Source organism: Rhinatrema bivittatum, chromosome 16, assembly GCF_901001135.1.
Source record: "Rhinatrema bivittatum chromosome 16, aRhiBiv1.1, whole genome shotgun sequence".
In the NCBI taxonomy this organism is placed as follows: domain Eukaryota; kingdom Metazoa; phylum Chordata; class Amphibia; order Gymnophiona; family Rhinatrematidae; genus Rhinatrema; species Rhinatrema bivittatum.
In genome coordinates, this window is record NC_042630.1 from 71,309,234 (window position 1) to 71,321,902 (window position 12,669).

The following is a 12,669-nucleotide window of genomic DNA, read 5'->3' on the forward strand; positions in this document are numbered from 1 at the left end:
AATTAAGAACCAGGCCTGCCACTGAGCCATGGGGACCAGCCTTACAGGTTTTGTTTCTGTGTTAACTTGCAGTGAACCCCTTCCTCCCTGCCAGAATATAGGGAATTCCTTCATCCTAAAAAAATCTGATGATACTTGAAAGCAATTTCTGAGCCTTGCCGATGGTCAAATTGGCATGGCCTGGTTTCTGTAGGACTCTTTTAAGTTAGTACTGGGCTTCCTGTCTGCCTGCTGATCAGGGCAGGATTTAGGCCCAGGCAACATAGGCACAAATCTTGGGTGCCAAATTCTGAAGGCACTAAAAAACTGAGCTTGCTGCTGTCTGATTTATGCTCCTCTGCCTAAGGATGCCATAATCTTAAATCCGCCCTCTTCCTAGTGTCTTTTGGTACCTACAGTGGCACTTTTAAAATAGAATGAAGCAGGGATTACAAACCCCACAGTATACTAGGCACAGACGGTTTAAAACCTAGCTTAGAGCATTTACCCTATATCTGTGTCCCAAATTTTGCTTTCTGGTTTGTTCCAAAAATACCTGGGAGGTAACATTTGGCCAGTGCAGGGTGTGTCCTTTGTGACTCTTCTGAAGATGGCTGCCTCAGGGGAAGCCTAAGAATTGCAAGTGGCAGTCGTATTTTATTTTCTAAATTACAATTGGTACAGTTTTAAGGAGCATTTACGTATTCTGCATATTCAGTCTCAGTCATGGTGGCTTTTGTTTAAAGTGTTTGCTGTTTCTTTCTGGAAGTACTTTTCAGGGTAGCACTGGATGCATCTCCTTTTAATTTAGGGAGAAGTCGGACAGTTAATCCTCAAAGCTTTTTGAAAGCCGCTGTCCAGTGGTGGAAGCTGCTGCGCATATGAATGTTTTTTTGGATTCCTGTATGTGTGGTTCTGCTTTTTACTGTCACGTTGTCACTCAGGACCTGATGTGATAAGGAGTGCTTGGCTGCATGCACATGTTAATGCGTAATCATGCACATTACTCCCAATTTAACAAGGAGTTAATTGGCATAAATTGACGCTTTTCCTTGCAAATTCCATGGCAGTTAAGGCATTGGCTATTACTCCCCAGTGCAGAGAGGTACATTGGATTAACTTGGGTTTCTTAATGCTGGAAGTGTAACTTCTGCTCAGAGGGGAAGCGAAGTTTCTGGGGTTAATGTTAGTCTGTGGGGCTGAAGCTGGAATTTGTGCTGCGGGGATCCTGCACTCATAGTTTATGCGCATAGAACATAATATTTTAGTTGTAGATAATATGCTTTGTGCACAAAACATGTTTTATACATGCACTTTTAAATTCCCGATGCATTAGCTTGCTGCAGCGGAAGATAACTTTTTAATTTTTTTAGCATGTAGGTAAAGAAAATAGTGCATGTGTTTTTTCTCAGGTCTTATTACATCAGACTCTCAATTACTGCAGAATGGCTGTGAAAGAGGCAACTCAGAATGTCCTATTTGCTGGTATTAAATTCTTCTCCTAGGGCTGGAAGTAGCTGTGTATATATGCTCTCTTCGTGGCTACCTGTCATAAGTGTTTCTGTTCTGCTACTCTTTTTGCATGCTGCCTCATTGTGTGTGTTTTCTCTCTATCTTGTGATTCCTGGATCACATCTGCCTCTGTTTATTGATCATACTTTTGCTTAGCTGCTGCAGAATGGCAATGGAATAGAAAGGTCAGAATGTGATTTTTATTTTTTATTAATCTTCTGTTGCCACACACCTCATACATTGGGAAATAGCTGTTCTACTCTCTCTAATGACAATTGCTGAGTGAAGAGTGCATCCTGTTCTTCTCCTGCAGTAACATGTGGACAGACAAGGTAATGCAGTAAGTAGAAAACCAAGATACAGCTGAGCCGAGGATTAGAGCACAGACACACGATAACATACACACATATGTCTTTTACGTGCATAGAGGTCTCAGCTGCCTGGAGTCACAGAGAGGCAAGAGATGCAGGTAGAGCTAGCACCTGCTGCCTGCTGGGATTCACAAAGCGGGAAACACCCACAGGGAGTCGCAGAGCAGACATGCACCCACCCACATTTACATTACCAGGAGGCACCCAAAGGAGGGACTCGCTGTTACACTGGGACTTTGATCAGAAAAGCTTAGGGCGGGTAGGTTCAAAGTCTGTATAAAAATTGTACACACAGACTTTAGTCAATGTTTTCAAAGCAAATTTATGAGTGTAATCATATTGAAAATGTTAAGACTTATTGGCATGGTATGTGGCACAGATTAATTTGCACAAAGTTACTAGAGATGTGAATCGTGTGATCGATCGTCTTAACGATCGATTTCGGCTGGGGGGGGGAGGGAATCGGATCGTCGCAGTTTTTGTTTTTTTAAATATCGTGTAAATCGGGGGAGGGCGGGAAAACCAGCACACTAAAACAACCCTAAAACCCACCCCGACCCCCCCCCCCCAAAATGTCTTAAATTACCTGGGGTCCAGTTGGGGGGGTCCCGGTGTGATCTTCCACTCTCGGGCCACGGGTGCATTTGATAGAAATGGCGCCGGCGCTACCTTTGCCCTGTCATATGACAGGGCAAAGGTAGCGCCGGCGCCATTTTGGTTCCTGTCCCCCGACGTCGCGAGCGTAGGAGATCGCTCCCGGACCCCCGCTGGACCCCCAGGGACTTTTGGCCAGCTTGGGGGGGGCCTCCTGACCCCCACAGACTTGCCAAAAGTCTAGCGGGGGTCCGGGAACGACCTCCTGCACTCGAATCGTGTTGCCGTAAATATGGCCGGCGCCATTTTGCAGTACGGCAATATGGCCATATGGCCGGCGCCATTTTGCATTATGGCAACACGATTCGAGTGCAGGAGGTCGTTCCCGGACCCTCGCTGGACTTTTGGCAAGTCTTGTGGGGGTCAGGAGGCCCCCCCCCAAGCTGGCCAAAACTCCCTGGGGGTCCAGCGGGGGTCCGGGAGCGATCTCCTACGCTCGCGACGTCGGGGACAGGAACCAAAATGGCACTGGCGCTACCTTTGCCCTGTCATATGACAGGGCAAAGGTAGCGCCGGCGCCATTTCTATCAAATGCACCCGTGTCCCGAGAGTGGAACATCACACCGGGACCCCCCCACTGGACCCCAGGTAATTTAAGACATTTTGGGGGGGGTTCGGGAGGGTGGGGGATTTATTTTAAAGGGTTGGGGTGGGTTTTAGGGTTGTTTTAGTGTGCCGGTTTTCCCGCCCTCCCCCTTCCCCCGATTTACGATTTTTGACGATAAATCGGGGGAATTCCTATTAAATATCGCCTCTAACGATTTTTGACGATTTAAAATATATCGGACGATATTTTAAATTGTCAAAAAAACGATTCACATCCCTAAAAGTTACATCTCTCTTCTTTGGAGGTCATAACTTATGTGTAACTTAACCCACACCTATGTTTAAAATCTAAAAAGTATGTGCGTAAGTTTCAACTCCATTCCTGGAACGCCTCGCTGCAGTTCACGTAAAATTATGTGTGTAACTGGCTTTGGCCCAAACTTGTACTCGCTCTGAGCCCTGGCCATTTACACGCATTGAACTGTTTTATGCCCCTAAATGCTTTTGCAGAGTAACTCCTAAAAGTCTAAACAGTGCAGCGCTACATTGGGAGTACTACAGGTGATGTTATTGTTTGTTACAAATTGAGGGCAGTAAATTTATATTGTTGTCCTCATCTACATATATAGTATGATATATATGAGTTTTTCAGTGGAAGAATTCAAGGGTTTATTATGTTTATGTATTTATAATCCTATTAAATTATACTTCTGTGTGATCCTGTGTTGATTTCTTTGGAGCTTTTTGACAGTTGCATCTGTTGATGGGTTTACTGTTTTAAAAGTTGAGGGCCTGGTTTACTATGGGGTTTTTTTTCCTCATAGATATGGGGGAAAAAGTCTTAGTAAATGAGGCCTTAAAATTGAGACAAACATGCAGCAGCAATGCCAGCTCTTTTTCTTCTCCCACACCCAACACCTACACTTCCTCATCACAGCACACGTACAGCATGGGCGTCAGCAGCAGTACAAGCTTCTCTTGTGCGCGCACACACACACACACACGTGCACTACCCCACCTCAGAATAGGAACAGCCTAGGCAAATGTCTACAAATGAGTGCACACTGCCCCATCATAGAATAGGTTCAGCATGGGCAACAGCAGCAGTGATGCTTTCTTTCCCTTCCCCTCTTCACTACACACACATTGCCTTTCCCCAAAACAGATACAGCAGCCCTGCAAGCTTCCCTCACATGTGGACACACCCACTACAGAACAGGTATAGCATGGTCAGCAGCAATATTAGCGCCCCCCCCCCCCCCCCCATTCAGTCCCGCTAAGAACACACTTCTTTCATACACACAGCTACACCGCCCCTTTTATACCAGACACTCAGTGACATTGCCCCTTTCCCTTTATCTGACACTCAGGGATGTAGTTCCCTTTCTTTACGATGGCCCCCAACATAGAATTCTAGCTCCCAGGGATGGAGCAAGACCTCTGCTGTGGGAGTGGGGGTGCTTACACAATATGGAAATACTGTGTGGACAAAGTGAAAAATAAGCACTCACATTTTCACTGGGGATTGCTTATTCTCACTGTGTCTCTCATTCAGCTCTCTTTCACCCATTGTCATTCTTCCATCAGTCCACCTTTCCTTCTTCCCCTCTTTCTAATTTGCTTTTCTCCTGTCAACCCTCTTCCATTTTATTGCATGATAATATGAAATACAGTTTTATTTACCCTAAGATAAATATAGAGTTTATGCTATTGCTTCCAGACCCTAGAGCTGATTGGCTTCCTTAACAAGGGATCATTTACATAATTGGTTCCCAAATAGGGTCAGAAAATCAGTGGATAGAGTCATGAGAAACAGGACCCCTGTTCTCTTAACTGTAACCAGTAAAGGCAGTCAGCAACAGGCCTGAGAGCCTTAACATGCACAGAGCCCATCTTCTCCATGATTTCCTGTTGGTCCAGAAGCCTGTGAGCATGCATATTTATTTGTTTATTTATTTATTTAAAATCATTTCTATACCACATGCTCCCATGGTCATAGTGGTTTACAAAAATAAAACACACAATAGTCAAACAAGACTGACTCTTGGTGCTATTGTTACCAGTAGCTCCTGTTCTGGCTGCTGCTGTCTCCACATTTATTTATTTATTTATTTTAAAATGTTTGTATACCGCTTTTACAGACAATGTAGATCAAAATGGTTTACAGTACCATATACATGTGTATATGTATGTCTAACATGCATAATTGGAAAATCACAAACAAAATAAATATTTGACATAAAAAATAAACAACAAAATAAGCATGGAGGTACAAAAGAATAAAAATATAATAAAAACAAGATTGAAATAAAGGCTACCTGTAAGGGCAATTCATACATAATAGATGATTAAGGCATATAAGTGCCGTGCGAAAAGATGTTACATTTAAGATGCCAGGATGTTATTAAAGTCCATTGAGAAAAGAGAGGTTTCAATTTTCTTTTTAAATTCTTTGTAGGTGGTAACCTGTTGTTGTGCTGGAGGTGGACTCTTGGGCTGAGGTGGGGTTGACGCTACCCGTAGGAGGGATCCTACAGGTCCCCACCGTCGGCAGGCAGAGAGGGCTGATGAACGGAGGCCGGCTGGCGCTTCACCAATACCAGCCCTCGTTCCCTGCGGGTTGAGCCTTTGGGTGCCAGGGTCAGCTGGACTTAGGTGGCCTCTGTCAGTGGTCGTTGATGGGTGGATCGAGGTCAGCCCAGATGCAGCAATTAGTGTAGGTATCAGTCTGTACTGGATGAGGCGGAGACCCGGGCACTAGGAGGATCACAGTCTTGACAGAGGGTGCCCAAGCAAGAGCAGGCCAAAGCCTGAATGAACCACATCCAGGACAAAAGCTGAAGAGGCATCTTAAGCAAGCTGGGATCAGGGCTGGCAGCAATCTGGAAGCAGTGGCAAGCAAGGCTGAAGTCTAGATGAGAGAGTCAAAAGGATGGTCAGACGAAGCAGAAGTTCAGGGCTGGAGAGAAGCAATGCGTAGTCAAGCGATGCAGAGCTCCGGGGCTGGAGAGAGGCAACGGAGTAGTCAGGTAACGCAGAGGTCAAACCAGGTCAGCAATCTGAAGGAGAGAGGAAGGAACAAGGAAACAGAAACGACGGCAATCAGGATCGGGAACCAGGAACTGAAGAGGCAACGAATACTTGACTAGCGAGGGGACCTGTTGCAAAGGCAATTTGAGGAAGCAGAGCCTGGGCTTATATACTGGAGCTCTGCCGACGTCATCATCCAGGGCCATGGCCAGATTCCTGCTGCGGGCCCTATTTAAGAACTAGCTGTGCACGCGTAAGCGCCTAGGGAGGGGCACGGTGCTGGTCAGGACAGCGTCTCTCTGCGGAGCATCAGGAGTTGCAGCAGAGCCGGAGGCACCAGGAGCAGCCAGAGGATTGAGGTGAGGGGGCTGAGCCGCCGGTCTGCCGTGGCCGGCGCGCATAACACCTGTCTTAGATCATCCGGAATCAAGTTCCAGATTAGAGGACCAGCGACTGAGAAGACATGTCTTCTCGTGATATCAAGTCTTGCTACTCTGATGGTGGGCACATGTAATAGGTTTTTATGCATAGACTGGAGGTTCCAATTGGGTTGAGAAACGTGAAGTTGAGTATATAACCAGGTGGAGGAGTCATTGTAAAGTAAGTTATGAATAATGGAAAGGATTTTGTATTGGATTCTATACTGAATAGGTAACCAACATAGTGAGTACAAAATGGGAGATATATGGCCTTTGAGAGACGCGCCGGTCAAAATACGGGTGGAAGAGTTCTGGATCAGATGCAGAGGGCGAATAGCAATATCATGTAAGCTGACTAAAAGTGCATTGCAGTAGTCTAGGCCACTGACTATCAAGGATTGTAAGATGGTGCAGAATTTGTCTGGATGAAAGGATGAAAACGTTTCAATATATTTATTTATTTTTAACTTTTATATACCGACATTCCTGTATAGAATACAAATCACACCGCTTTATAATGAAATTAACATCGCATGGGAGCGTTACATGGAACAAGAGGGAATACAAATAACTGGGGTACAGGGACTTTGAAATTGCCCAATGAGATACAACCTGGGAGAAGAACATAACTCAATAAATACTTAATAAACACAAATTACACATTTTTTGAACCAGAAGACAAATGACATTTCAAGTGGGAAAAGGGTGGAGGAAAACTTCCAGTTCATAATGGATCTTAAATAGAAGTGTGAATCTGAAAGCGATCTTAGCCAGAAGTCCAGCTCTGAGGGAACGTAAAAATCTCGAGGGAATTACTCTTGTAAGGGAGAGCTTGATTAACTTTAGACGCTAGGTAGGAACAGTGAATCCCGAATAGAGGGAAACATAATAAAGGCATGATAAAATGAATAGGTTAGGCAGACATCATTTGATACTGTAAATCACGAAATTCTTTTAAATAGACTAAAAGAAATAGGGTTAAGTAACACAACTATCAAATGGTTTAGATCTTATCTAACCAACAGATATTTCCAAGTTCAAATCAAAGACGTAATGTCAGAGAAAATACACCTACAAACAGGGGTCAGCTCTATCTGCTACCCTTTTTAACATTTACCTATTACCATTGTGCCACCTACTAGCCGGTCTAGGCATAACACACTATATATTCGCTGACGATATTCAGCTAATACTACCTATAGATGAAACTCTGGAAAAAACACTAAACTTAGCCAATATGTACCTTGATATCATAAAACAACTACTAAACCAAATGGAGCTAGTAATCAACATTGAAAAAACAGAGTTCCTACACTTAGAACGCAAAAAGAATGAAATCATTCAAAATACAATCACACTCAAAAACAACCAAAAAATAGAACTAGCAGAAAAAGTACGGAACCTAGGCGTTATAATAGACTCAGAATTAAGCCTAAAACAACATATATCCTTAAAAGTGAGAGAAGGATATGCCAAACTCAGGGTTCTCAGAAGACTCAAACCACTACTAACAACTAAAAACTTTCGTACAGTACTACAAGCACTGATCTTTGCGAGCACCGACTACTGTAATGCCTTACTACTAGGTCTACCATACACATCACTCAGACCACTACAAATTCTACAAAACACCGCAGCAAGAATTCTGACCAGAAAAAGTAAAAAAGACCACATCACAGAAACCCTAGCCGAGTTACACTGGCTACCAGTCGAACAAAGAATTCAATACAAAACACTCTGCACCATACATAAATTAATACACAACGAAAATGCAGATTGGCTTAACACTGCCCTCTGCGTTCACGTACCAAAGAGAAATCTAAGATCAGCTAACAAAGCACTCCTTAAGTTCCATCAATAAAAACAGCAAGACTCACCCAAGTAAGAGAGAAAGCTTTGTCTCTGGCAGGACCCATTCTGTGGAATACATGCCTTTAGAGTTAAGGTTACAAAGTGACAATAAATCCTTTTGAAAACACTTAAAAACCTGGCTATTTAAGCAAGCGTATCAAAAAAGAGTGGGAGAGTAGTGAAACCGGGGAAGTGCGAGGTAGCAACAAATGAAAAATCAAACACACACCACCACAATCAATCCGTGTGGAGCTGTATTTTATTCTATATTACTTTATTTTATCACCCATTTTGATAAGATAAAGTGACACTTATAAGTTAGTATTACTTTAATTCCGAAAAAATAAAAACACTCCAAACAATATTATATCACATTTCAATTATGTTATTTTAAAAAACTATGTACCGAAACGATATGGCACTTGTGTAAATTAATGTCTCAGCATAACTATATTTATGTGCCTACTGTAAACCGTTGTAACGGAATATACTTAACGACGGTATAGAAAAGACTTAAATAAATAAATAAATAAAATCATTTGGGAAATGCTAGTCTGAAAAGCCACATTTTTGAGGTTTTTTTTAATGACAGAGGACATGGTTCTTGTCGGAGGTCTGGGGGGAGTGCATTCCATTGTGGGGGACCTGCTGTAGATAAGGCTCCTTTCCTTTTATTTTTTTATTTTATTTAATTTTATATACCGGCAACCGTTTGCACATCGTGCCGCTTTACAGATAACTTACAACAAGGATATATAGGCAGAGCCTTTACAAGGAACAGTGTATAACATAAGCTCAAAAACCATCCTTAAGGATGATTTTGCTGGAGGGGCGTACAAAGTGCCTTGATAAGCTCTTCTGATCGGTCTGGTGGAAGTATGAGGACGCAGTTGGATGGTAAGATCAAGAGGGGAAAGATTGTGCAAGGCTTTGTGAATTATAGTAAGGTCTTTATAGAGGATTCTGAATTTGATGGGAAGCCAATGGAGGTTATGGAGGATAGGAGTAATGTGATCTCTTTTTTTTTGTGTTAGAATCCTGGTGGCAGAGTTCTGCAGCATCTGTAGGGGTTTGATGGTGTTGGCCGGAAGGCCGAGAAGAAGAGAGTTACAGTAGTCAATTTTTGAGAGGATGATGGATTGAAGTACCATGTGGAAGTCATGAAAGTGTAGGAGGGGTTTCAGCTTTTTTAGGACTTGCAGTTGGAAAAAGCATTCCTTAGTGGTGGTGTTTACAAATGTTTTAAGGTTTAGCTGGTTGCCAAGAGAACGCCAAGATCTCTCACATGAGGCGAGTGATTAAGGTTAGCGAAATGAGAAGAGATTGGTGCGTTAAGAAGAGGGTTGTTGGCCTCCTGGGAGATGATGAGGATCTCTGTCTTGTTGGTGTTGAGGACTAGATTGAGACTGGAGAGGAGAATGTTGATTGACTGGAGGCAGCTATTCCAGAAGCTTAGGGTTTTATGTAGAGATTCAGTGATCAGGATGAGAATTTGTACATCGTCCGCATAGAGGTAATGTGTAAACTTTAGCTTAGTAAGTAGGTGGCAGAGAGGGAGAAGGTAAATGTTGAAAAGGGTTGGTGAGAGGGAAGATCCTTGGGGGACTCCCAGGTTGGAGCTGACCGGATGAGATTCTTTGTTGTTTGACCTTGAAAGACCTGTTACAAAGGAAGGATTTAAACCAGCTGAGTGCGGTTCCAGTGATTCCTATGTCTGCAGGACAGTCTAAGAGAATTGCATGGTTGACTGTGTCGAAGGCCACAGATAGATCTAGGAGAGCAAGTAGATAGGGTTGACTTTTATCCATGTTCAGGATGAGAGTGTCTATGAGTATATGTAATTTTGAAAAAGGAATTTGTATATGTAATTTGAATATGTAATAAAATGTAATATTTCTTCTTGCGACGCCGTCCTGCGCTCCACCCTCGGCTCGGGTCGGCCCTCCCCGCGCGGTTAGCATTGGCCCATCGGGGCCAGGGGAGGTGGCCTCGGGACAAGCCTCCCGCAAGGCCTCCGAGGTGGTCCCTCAAAAAATTAAAAACCGGCGCCTCAGTAAGAAAAAATAAATAAAAACAGCATGGCGGCGACCTGAAACAAAGGAACTTAAGGAAAACAAAAAAAGAAAAGGAAACCGGTAAGCCCGTCCCGGAAGCCCCGTCAGCTCTCGCTGCTCCATAAAGGGCTCAGGCGGATCCAGGCGTCGCATGCCAAAGGGGCCCGCCCCTTAGTGCGAAGCAGATCATTGAAGCAGAAGCCACCCACGCTAACATCAACCGATATTCCACCCGCTCTTAACCTAAGCGCTCCTTCAACAGCTCTCCTCAAACACGCGCCCAGCCACTCCATCATTCATTCCAGCATCCACTCCAGCCGCTCCAGCATCCATCCAGCCTCTCCAGCATCCATCCAGCCTCTCCAGCTTTCATTCTATCCACTCTAGCATTCATCCAACCACTCCAGCTCTCATTCTATCCACTCCAGCATCCACTCACCTCTACCTCCCCCAACCTACCCCCCGCTGGCTTTAACTATCACCCCTACTCTTACAACAAACATGATACAAACCTTCCCTATCCCTATTATCCCACACTCATCCCTCAACAGAATTAACTCACCCTTATTCAAGCTACAATGTTCTAAGAGATCTCTGATCCCTATCATGATTTCCCCTCTAACCCAATTCCTAGGCCTATCTTTAATCACACTAACCCTCCTCAACTCCCAATCCCTGTCAAAAAAATCTCACTTCTCAATGACTACCTACTGGACACCCAACCGGACCTGTGTGCTATTACCGAAACCTGGTTAAAAAACACGGATACACCCGTAATCAACCAATTACCGACACAACTATACGACTTTTTCTCTATCCCCAGAACTAAAAAGAGAGGGGGAGGATTACTGCTAGCCGCAAAAAAAGAACTAAAGCCCAGCACACAATTAAAACTTCGACCAAACTCGAAATCGGACTATTCAAATCCACCCAGCTCCAAATCTGTCTCATCTACGCCCCGCCTGGGCTCCTAGACTCCGACCCATCGCCTCTCATAGAACTAGTAGCTAAACACATCAATACCAACTCACCAGCGATTCTGCTAGGAGACTTCAACATTCATGTTGACTCCCCATCTCCCTCCGCCAACTGTGAAGCCCTCCTCTCCTCCTTCATGGCCATGGGCTTCAAACAAATTATTAACAAACCCTCGCACAAAGCAGGACACCGCTAGACTTAATATTCACAAATGATCCAATCTCTCCTCTTCCTTCCTGTACCCCCATCCCCTGGTCAGATCACTCGATGATAGAAACCGAACTATCCATAAAGAAAAAACCGACCACCAATATTCCTAAATCCTCAATCCAATTCAGAAAACCATGCTCCATGGAAGCCCTCAGCTACACTCTCACCAAGGACCTAACTAACCTGGACCTCACAAATGTGGACACTGCCATGAACTCTTGGCTAACTATCACTCGCTCAGCAGCTGATAAAATATGCCCCTTGACTTCCAAAGACATCAATCCTGCCCGTACTAACAAAAATCCCTGGTTCTCATCAGAATTAAGAAAACTCAAACAAGACCTACAACATAAAGAACAACTCTGGCGGAAGGATCCCACCACCACCACACTGGCCTACTACAAAACCGCAATGAGCTACTATAGGGCCACCATTCTTCGTACCAAAAGGGATTTCTACGCCAAAAAAATACACTGCTTCCTATATGACCCTAAAACACTATTCTCATATGTTGCAGCACTCACCACCCCTATTCCTCCAATCATCCCAGAAGAAGCACAAAACAAATCATCTGAGCTGGCAGTTTTCTTCGACAACAAAATAAAAAATGTACTTATTCCGCTGACATCTTCCAACCTCACTCCAAACTTCCAGCCTCATCCTGACCAAAACCATGCCCCATCGACACACAAACAGTCACTAGAATCTTTTGATCCTACATCAGCCTTGGAAATCGAATCTATCATCAAGAAAATGAAGCCTGCATCGCACCCAATAGACCAAATTCCTTCTCACAATCCCAAACACCATCACCAAACCTCTGACCGACATCATAAATTGTTCTCTCACTCATGGAACAGTCCCGGATGCTTTAAAAACAGCCTCTCTGAAACCATTACTAAGAAAACCTAACCTGGACCCATCCAACCCCATAAATTTCCGCCCCATTGCCAACCTACCATTCATAGCCAAACTAATGGAAAAACTGGTCAATACTCGACTCACAGACTACCTCGACTCCCACGACATTCTATACCCATCACAATTCGGATTCAGGAAACGCAG